Source organism: Panulirus ornatus, chromosome 46 (assembly GCF_036320965.1).
Source record: "Panulirus ornatus isolate Po-2019 chromosome 46, ASM3632096v1, whole genome shotgun sequence".
NCBI classification, from domain to species: Eukaryota; Metazoa; Arthropoda; class Malacostraca; order Decapoda; family Palinuridae; genus Panulirus; species Panulirus ornatus.
This window is the reverse complement of record NC_092269.1, coordinates 4,398,804-4,409,844: the sequence shown is the minus strand read 5'-3', so window position 1 is coordinate 4,409,844 and position 11,041 is coordinate 4,398,804. Positions and strand designations below refer to the sequence as shown.

Below are 11,041 nucleotides of genomic sequence, written 5' to 3'. Positions count from 1 at the left end.
AAATTCTACATTACAAGTGATTAAAAGAACAGTCTGTATTGTAACAGAATAGGCCAAGCACCCTATCTTCTTTCTCCCTTTCCCTCCCATGGGAGAAAGTACAAGGAAAACTACCATAAATTATAGGTCATAGACATGTTGAACTAAGATAAAAACAAAAATTACTCACGATTATAGAGACGCTTTAGATAACCACTGTGATTACAGAAGATACAGGTTACATGTAACAAAAGCCAATCACCCCATTCTCTTTCTTCCCCAAAATGTCTGAATGTGTTCCACAATAACTCGTAATGAGAATTATCTTACAATGAATGGATACACTTGAATTGGTACTATACAGGGGTAAAATAATTAGGCGAAAGAAATATAGATGATGCTATAATCAGGAGCCAAAAAGGCAAGAATTAGTGGACCAATTTGAGTCAGAATAATAGCTAAGAACTATTTATTTCTTGAGATGAAAATAGAACATTTATATATATTATATATATATATATATATATATATATATATATATATAATATATATATATATATATATATAATATATACATCAGGATTCCTCCTCCTGTATTCACTGTACCCACACTATACTACGACTCTTATATGCCTTTCACTCACGCCCTTGTTCCCACCGTAAGGTCTATACTTGCTCAACCTACCCCCTCCTGTGTGCCCTTCACCCACACTACTACTGTACCTCCGCTATATACCCTTCACCCACACTACTGTATCTCCGCTATATACCCTTCACCCACACTACTGTATACGCGCTATATACCCTTCAACCACACTACTGTATACGCGCTATATACCCTTCACCCAAACTCCTGTATCTCCGATATTATACTCTTCACTCACACTACTGTACCCCTGCTATGTACCCTTCACCCAACACTACTGTACCCACTGTATGCACTGTGCTTGCTTGCTCCACATACCGTCAGTGTACCCTCGACACACTATTTTATCCACGTGTCCGTGTTTTCTTCTAATGTATCGGGGGAGAGAGAGAGAGAGAGAGAGAGAGAGAGAGAGAGAGAGAGAGAGAGAGAGAGAGAGAGAGAGAGAGAGAGAGAGAGAGACTATTATTCGACAAATAAAGATATTTCAAATCGATTACAAGCTTGTACATTCTATCTTCACATTAACAAAAAAAAAAAAAAATCCCTTTTCTTTTAATGGTTATCTCTCTTTCCCACCGATCTTTTAGAAGCATCTTTAATTCATTCATACAAGAAATTAATTTGTTAAATAACTCGACATGTAAACTCTGCGGGAAAGAGACGATGCATAGAACTCAAGGCAGGCAACTCCGTCCATTCTCTAGGGAAAAACTCTCGTACCGGAACTACAATAATTCGGTGTATTAACTACGATAGATAAAGATACCATCAATGCCACTTCCTAAGAATGAGCAGATATTGAATTAATTTTCTGGTAGCAGATGTTAGAATGTCATTCATTAGGTTTTGCTGAAGAAAAACGCCATCAGTTAAGTTACAATTTTTATAACTCTTTGAAACTTATTTACTTGAAATTGCTTTTATTTCATTTTAAAACTAAATCATACTATATTATAAAGAGCAGTATACTGTATATAGGCCCAGTGATCATTATAAACATACAGTACGTTCCAGATATAACAATTTCATGAACTCATTTTAAGCATATATAAATTATATCAATATACACATTTCTATTAATGTGTATGACAAAGATAATCTCTCTTAAAATGCTTGATAAACTGATAATTCAAATGATACAGAATAATGGGGATTATTTACTCTTTAACATATATACCGAAGTTGACGTCACCCGTTCGAGTCCCTCAGCTGCACTGACGCTTTCCGACGCGGAGAAGCCGATGTTGCTCTCAGTATTTTACTCTCAGGCCTTTTTCTCCCATGTTGTGACACTTCCATAGTTGTCTTAAGTTGTTGGTTATAACTAGCGTGACCCTCAATAAGTCAATGAGGCTGATTTCTTGCCACTTCTTTGGCATATTAAAAAATGCGCGGCAGGGAGGAGTTAAAGTCATGTCTTCGAACCCTTCCTCCCTCTATGAAACGCAAGCTCACCACGTATATATTTGGCAGCTTCTGATTAATATAAGAGACCATAGTGTAATCCCAGCACGACAACTTTTAATCGGCTGGTTATATTACTTCCTCCATAAACGTGTTTGACTGAACACATTCCTGATTGAAAATGCCTCGGATGAATTGAAAAAGAAGGACGTGTAGGATAGAAATATAATTTTTAGCACTGTGGGAATATTTACAATTTGTAAGGTGCATTTAGGTGTAATAATTCTAAAGACAGCGTTACACTAGCATTTATTGTGTCTTTTTCTGACGATGTCTTTTCGTAAATTTGTGTCGCTTTTAAGGTTCATCGAGCAGTACGCAACGCTTCCTCGAACTCCGAGTTTTCAACTCAGAGCTTCATAGTCAAATCAAGATCTATACTCGTGACTGCAATTCAACTCTCAAATAAAATATAAATTGAAAATCAGGATACATAATTATGTATTCAAATGTTTTGCAATTATATATATGTATATTAAATTAAAGAAGAGTATTTTTTATTTATTTTCTATAATGTTAAAGACATCTCATTTGATCTGTTTACCATTACACATTTTCGCGGACCACCTGATCCGGTAGGTACAATTTCATCGTTGTTTTCGTAGTATTTATTCTATTTTGGACGCCCTGGGCCGAGAAATTCTTTATTCCATGTATGTAAAAGGTTCCACTGCTGTTTATGTAACATAATAGACCCTGAGTAAGGGAAATTTAGGAAGATACAGGCGTACAGTACACCATTGGTGGCTTTCGGAGAGTTCTCCATGTTACGTGTGTGATATATACTTTTTTTTCTCTCTCTCTTCACGCCTGTTATGAACGTATTCACATACGCTCTGTTAACACGCCTGGCCTTTATACTCTGTGAAATTGAAGTTATGGTTAGCCACAGCTTCCAAAAATTGGCGCTATCTTAATTTGTGTGGGTGGAAGATGGGACGATGGCGCGTGGGATTTCCCCACGAGACTTGAAAATTGAGGCTAGGATTGCTATAGTAGTGGCATCGTAAGTCCATTAATTTCACGTTTTCGTAAAATGGGCAGGGTATATAGAGGGGAAATGGTGGGGTAAAAACACCCGAAGAGTGTTAAGTGTACGTGATGCATTCGTGGGACTCCAGGTCAAACGTAGCCATTAGGAAAACGGAAGAGGTGAAGGGACGTCTTTCTCGTTATTATTTTCCAGTGGACGTTGAAAATTTGACATATCCAAACGGCCTGACCAAAGGCATTCAACCTGGCTTTTGTGCGGAATCAGAAGAGCTTTATTCAGTTTCGTATGTCGACATACCCACCGAATGGAGGCGTAATGCAAGACAGCTTTCCTGTAAAGACTTGAAGAGATGCGTATTATTTTTCATTAGTTGTGCTCAAGTCTGAATTTTGCCATGAAACGTAACGTGTGAGTTCGAGCTTTGAAATTTTTTTTTTTTTTTTTTGAATGAGTTCAGATGTCTTCATACACTAAGGGATAGGATTAAATGCAAATGAGAGCTGTCTGTGACAACTGACTCATTTTATCTTTTAGGAATGATAAAGGGATAAAGGAACCTTGATGCATTAAAGAGCGTTATGTATTTTGATGAAATTTCCGTAATATACCCACAAGACATCCTAGCTATTATGATTGGCAGGTAATCTTTATGTTTTTATATAGGCATATTACGTCACTTATTTGACCCACATTTTCTTCTTTCAGAACCCAACCACCGCATATGTATTTCAAGTCGAAAGATCGGTTTTAATTGAAAAAAAAAAATCCCACATACAAATCAGTGTGCAGTGACAAAAGGAAAATCCCACATACAAATCAGTGTGCAGTGAAAAAAGGAAAATCCCACATACAAATCAGTGTGCAGTGAAAAAAAAGGAAAATCCCACACACAAATGACTTTACAGTAGCAACAACGTTTCCATGAAAGTAAAACAGCATCGTAGAAAACGTGTTTCCGCCTTATAGAATATCACCAGTTTTTCTGCTTGAGCCTTCTTCAGCAAGGTATGGAAGTTTCTTCTTAATTGTATAGTTTTGTTTTGTGAGTTTTGATTGACAACCCAATGTTGAATTCAACAGCTTTACTAAGTGCATGTTTAGCTAAAGCATCAGTCTTATGCTCATGGATGTCTGTATTAGAAATCATAATTTGATTTCACTCCCCTGGCCATTAATGTTTGAGTACTTATTTCCGGCTTTTAGAGACATATGGCATATTACATTATGATGTTAGGGTCTCTGGCCTCGAAGAACCAACATGTTACAGTCTGATCCCTAGAGTGTTTAGGGCAAATGATGATAAAGAAACAAGTGATAGTTTTTCCATCACATTTAAATTGTTAAAATGGTTAGTTTCTTTATTAAGCCCTTTTTAGTGGGTAAGGTATCAAATTCTAAATATCATGAACAATGTAGATTTAGTCAACAAGCTAAACAATATCAAGCATAATTTTGATTTCATGTGCCACCGGCGTGGCTGCAATCCCTCCTCATAGCACTGAGGACAGTAAGAGAAGTGCTTCTTGTGTGCGCTAGTCTTACGGGGCTTCCTATTATGGACTGATTTTCACTGCGTTTCATGCGGTGGTGAAGGTCTGTGTGGGTTGGATTGCTCTGTCGTGTTTATCCATTATTAAGTCGATTCTGTTAAGAAATTGTAGCTTAGGGTATCATGGCTTGATTCGCATCATTGAACTACAGATTAGGTTGTAGACAGCAGCTGCCCAGGGAGGTGCAGCCTTCACGAATTGTGAGAGCTACTCACATGACACACACACAACACACACACACACACACCTACCTATTCATTGCCGCGTGTCTTACCACTATTTTCCTCCAACTTTCCTTGTATGAAGAGCAGTCTGGTGCTGGTGAATTTGGTGCTTGTAGTGGAAACGAGTGTTGTTTTTCAAAACAATAACCGCGATTTTGGTTTTCTAAGAGAAAGCAATATATTCCCAGTGAAAGTTAGTCTATTTTTGATGTATTTTATCTTATGCGTGAAGATATGTATTCATTATTACGTAAGTATTTATGCTGTCAGTTACCATAAGCTCTTGATATGTGAAACAATTTTAGATACTCAACCAGTTTTGTTTCATTCATATATATTTTCTGTGTCTTGTATAAATTTATATGCGGCAATTTCCGTAGCATCTACAACCCGTTGTGGCAGGTTTTCCACGCCCTGAAGAATGGTTTATTCCTCCATTTATACGGCCCCAGGCCTCGATCAGGACCAGCATCTGTGACTGTAGTCTTCAACAGGGGGAAAAAGGATAGCTTGTTTTTCCAGATGAAATAAGAAACAACAGTGTGTGTCTATAGCATGGGTGGGTACTAAGTACGAGAAATGAAAACACATACGACCACCGCATGTTGTTACTACCACAGATGTGACAGCTACAGCATTACGTAGAACGCGGTAACACAGCAGCCTGTTTTGTGTAACAGTAACAGCGTATGGCTATTATCAGGAGGTACAGTCACTTCACAGTAACCCGAAATATTGCAGCTATCCTGACTGCACTATGTGGCAAGTGTCTTGCCCTCTTTACGTTACGTGGGTGAATTTTTTTTTGTTTTTTATTTTGGTGTATAAACATTGCCTTTAAGTATACTTGACGTGACATAGACACTCATGTTCTGTGTCCTAGTGTGAAATTACGGTGATAAGGAAATAAATGAATGGTGGTCTTGCTTTGATAATGAGAATTCAGCATTCCTGTAACGTTAGAAAGTCACATATTGTCCCACGCAGTGATCCACACTGGTTTTTGTAGTGTACTCACTTATTCTACTGTTCTAAAGTGTTGCAAATTTCGTGGTCAGCCTAAGGTGTTGCGAGGAAGTGAAGTTGAAGGTGCAAGGAGCTAGGAATGGACAATCTGTTTTATGTCTTGTAACTGTAAGGGGAAATGCTTTGTCTCGCCACCATCTGAGTGATGGAAATGAAGAATGCTGCAAATAGAAGGTGTTAGATTGGGAAATAAAAAAGTACGTGTATGGTCGTGAACTGTGGTGAATCATCAAGAATTTGAAGAGATTGTTTGCTTGTTGTGGACTGTGTATAAGCAAGGTGTATCTGATGATTATATATATATATATATATATATATATATATATATATATATATATATATATATATATATATATATATATCGTACTGTCCTTTTAGTAATACCTTTTGTCTTGAGTATGTACGTATCATTACCGGGTCGTGATAAGAAAATTGTGAAATTTGCATAATAGAACTCTGTTTTGCAGTAGACAATGTAGTAATGATATGAAAGAGGATGTAGCGTGAGATAGCTTACAGTATTGCGTGTGGGGTGGGAACAGTCTTATATTCTTATCAAGTGACCCAGCAAAGGAACGGGAAATTAGTTTTGTGTATCGTCCACACGTCATCCCTGTGTGGGAAATATGTAGTTAGGAAACCGAAATTAAAAACTGAAGTTGGAAGTCCACACACACACAAAAGATTTTTTAACATGTCAAAGGAATATTAGTGTGTGTATCATGCGAACCTAACCAGCCTAGGAAATTCAGTTTTGTCATGGGAGGCAGGCATATTATGTAATTATTATGGCTCAGAGAACACAGAAAGAACCACTCAAGTCTTTGTAACATTAAGCTGGTGGTGGATCGTGTTGCTGTGCTACGCTATGTTTTGACAACCCAGTGTTCGAGCCACCAAAGCTCATTCGTAATATCTTTTAGTCTTACGTATTTATTAGGCATAAACAACTACGTACTCGAAGGGTTTGCAGAACCTGCTACATTTTACAGTCATCCTAGGACAAAGCACCCGGGAATTAAGTTAAACAAAGAGACGTTTTGTTGAAGAAACATTTACCCAAACACTTGGTACGCTTTCCTTGCCGAGTTCAGAGTCACACAGTGTATCAGCCGGGAGTTATGTCAAGTCAGTCTTGCTGGGCAAAAGTATAAGGATCTGGTTTAGATGGATGAGGTTTAAATTCTAGTGGAAGCAGCTTGTTCGGGCTTTCCTGTGGGTCGCTTTGCCCAATGACCTCCAAAGTATTTATTTTCATGGCTGCAAAGGATGAATGGAGTTGCTTCATGTGTATGTAAAAGGCTTTGTTTTGGAAATGTCTGGAACTTCATATAAAAATTCATATCGTGAGACTATCTGCAGAATATAAAAAGGTATACAAAAAAAAATTTTTTTTTTTATTTGATATTTAACATTGAAACTAATTTATTTATTATATTTATTTTTTGTTGTTGCTAGATGAACTGAAGCCTGACTGCTTAAGCCTCAACCCCGTGAGCGAGGTGGAACGACCCTTGAGTACAATGGCCCTTCGAGAACAAGAGAGATGTTCATCTTTCAACCTGACTTCAATTTTGTTAAAAAAAAAAGTACAAAGATCCACACCATCACCAGTTTCTCTGAGGTGAATATTTCTTACATCTGGCTGGCGTGTTTCCCCAAACCTATCCACATTTGGAATAACTCTATGGGACGTACTTTCTGAAGTACTCTATATCCTGTAACCTGACTGAAGAACACGTTACAGTGGGTGATATGTAATATGGCAACAGATGGAAGGTTACATCCTGTGGTTACAAATGTGTGTGTGTGTGTGTGTGTGTGTGTGTGTGTGTGTGTGTGTGTGCTGGAAACAAAAAAGTTGAGGTGAATGTAAGAAAGGTTTAAAAGTGATAACTATATGTCTTGTTATTTTTTCTTGTGACAACGTTGAATGTCAGACTGGCAACACTGTTCCGTAATCCATTGGTGACAGTTTCATTTATCTGCTTTCCCACTTTCTCCCATCAGTATTGTCAAAATGCAAGGCACTGTTTTGACTACTAGTGTTAAAAGAAGAGATTGCTCAAAGCCAATAAACATTCGTAGTTATATGTGTAACACATGTACTCATTGGGTTTCCAGTACCTGAAATGCCGTACAGTCATCCAAAGGCAAGCAACTGAGAATAAAGTAAACATCACACCGACATCAGAGGCCCTTTCGTTGCAGCAGAGTTCAAGTCACATAGTTTATCAGCCAGGAATAAAGTAAAAGCAGTCATGTCAGGCAAAGTATAAGTATCAGGTTCAGATGGATGAGGTTTAAATTGTAGTGGAGGTAGCGCGTCCAGGCCTTCTCTGGTGGGTCATTTCGTCTATGACCTCCAAGGGCTCATTATGTGTCTGCAAAGCATGATTGGGTTTGATTGATATGTCTGTAAAAGGTTTTGTAGAAATATCCGGAACTTCATTTTTAATAAAACATCATTATCTCGTCATCATTTCTTCTGTTGAACTCAGAGATGAAAATATTAAAAACCATCATTACTTTAAAATGTTTTACTTAGAACACAGTTACAGATATTAAAATTCATTATTTTGAGACTCGGCAGAATACTAAAAAAAGGTTTATGAAACAAATTTAGCTTTTGTTTTGGATCTTTTAATTTGATGTTTGACATTGAAACAAACTTACTTTTTTTGTTACAGATAAACTGGTGTGGTTCCAAGACATGTCCCTATTTGGAAGAACTGTGGGGCATACTTTCCAAAGAACTCTACATCCTGTAACCTGACTGAAGATTATGTGAAGAACACATCACACTGGGTGATCTGTTATAACAGCTGGAAGACTACATTCTACTGCTGCAAATTGTGTGTGCTAGAAACATGTTGAGGTAAACGTCCGCAGATAATACGTGATAAACTATATGTCGTGGTTTTTGTTCATGTGATAACACTGAATGTTAGCCTGGCTACATTGGTAGCTGATCTGTTAGTGACAGTACTGTTAAACTATTTCTACCAACATTATTGTTACAATGTGAGAATTTTCTCATATTTTTTCCCCTACTTGATCGCTGTTTTGTGCGTTAGCGAGGTAGCACCAGGGAACAGACGAAGAAATACACACCCACTCGCATACACATTTCTATATACATGTACGCACATAACCATATATATATATATACCCATACCTACATACATATACTCATACATACTTATATACATTTATTTATATTATTCATTTTGCTTTCTCGGTATCCCGCGTTAGCGAGGTAGCGCAAGGAAACAGACGAAAGAATGGCCCAACTCACCCACATACACATGTATATACATACACGTCCACACACGCAAATATACATACCTATACATCTCAACGTATACATATATATACACACAGACATATACATATATACACATGTACATAATTCATACTGTCTGCCTTTATTCATTCCCATTTCCACCCTGCCACACATGAAATAACCCCCTACCCCCTCATGTTCGCGAGGTAGCGCTAGGAAGACAACAAAGGCCACATTCGTTCACACTCAGTCTCTAGCTGTCATGTAATAATGCACCGAAAGCACAGCTCCCTTTCCACATCCAGGCCCCACAGAACTTAACATGGTTTACCCCAGACGCTTCACATGCTCTGGTTCAATCCATTGACAGCACGTCGACCCCGGTATACCACATCGTTCCGATTCACTCCATTCCTTGCACGCCTTTCACCCTCCTGCATGTTCAGGCCCCGATCACTCAAAATCCTTTTCACTCCATCTTTCCACCTCCAATTTGGCCTCCCACTTCTCCTTGTTCCCTCCACCTCTGACACATATATCCTCTTGGTCAATCTTTCCTCACTCATTCTCTCCATGTGACCAAACCATTTCAAAACACCCTCTTCTGCTCTCTCAGCCACAATCTTTTTATTACCACACATCTCTCTTACCCTATTATTACTTACTCGATCAAACCACCTCACACCACATATTGTCCTCAAACATCTCATTTTCAGCACATCCACCCTCTGCGCACAACTCTATCCATAGCCCACGCCTCGCAACCATACAACATTGTTGGAACCACTATTCCTTCAAACATACCCATTTTTGCTTTCCGAGATAATGTTCTCGATTTCCATACATTCTTCAAGGCTCCCAGAATTTTCGCCCCCTTCCCCACCTTATGATTCACTTCCGCTTCCATCCGCTGCCAAATCAACTCCCAGATATCTAAAACACTTCACTTCCTCCAGTTTTTCTCCATTCAAACGTAACTCCCAATTGATTTGACCCTCAACCCTACTGTAGCTAATAACCTTGCTCTTATTCACATTTACTCTCAACTTTCTTTCACACACTTTACCAAACTCAGTCACCAGCTTCTCATGAATTAGACACCAGTGCTGTATCATCAGCGAACAACTGACTCACTTCTCAAGCTCTCTTATCCACAATAGACTGCATACTTGCCCCTCTTTCCAAAACCCTTGCATTCACCTCCCTAACAACCCCATCCATAAACAAATTAAACAACCATGGGGACATCACACACCCCTGCCGCAAACCTACATTCACTGAGAACCAATCACTTTCCTCTCTTCCTACACGTACACAGGCCTTACATCCTCGATAAAAACTTTTCACTGCTTCTAACAACTTGCCTCCCACACCATATATTCTTAATACCTTCCACAGAGCATCTCTATCAACTCTTATCACATGCCTTCTCCAGATCCATAAATGCTACATACAAATCCATTTGTTTTTCTTTCTCACATACATTCTTCAAAGCAAACACCTGATCCACACATCTCTACCACTTCTGAAACCACACTGCTCTTCCCCAATCTGATGCTCTGTACATGCCTTCACCCTCTCAATCAATACCCTCCCATATAATTTCCCAGGAATACTCAACAAACTTATAATTTGAGCACTCACTCTTATGCCCTTTGCCTTTGTACAATGGCACTGTGCAAGCATTCTGCCAATCCTCAGGCACCTCACCATGAATCATACATACATTAAATAACCTTACCAACATATATACTTGTTCATATTTATACTTGTTTGTCTTCATCCATTCCCACGCCACCCCTCCCCACATGATAACCATTGCCACTCCCTGCGTCAGTGAGGTATTGCAGAAAACAGGCCCCACAGATG

At 38.5% G+C, this 11,041-nt stretch overlaps 1 long non-coding RNA gene across 1 annotated transcript; it reads left to right on the top strand.

Moving 5' to 3' along the window:
* The first annotated feature begins 2,641 nt into the window (after positions 1-2,641).
* Positions 2,642-10,374, top strand: LOC139763089 (uncharacterized). The gene is made up of 4 exons (XR_011716032.1): positions 2,642-2,667; positions 3,792-4,091; positions 7,345-7,510; positions 8,577-10,374. It is a non-coding gene; the product is annotated as an uncharacterized lncRNA (long non-coding RNA).
* Positions 10,375-11,041: the final 667 nt, after the last annotated feature.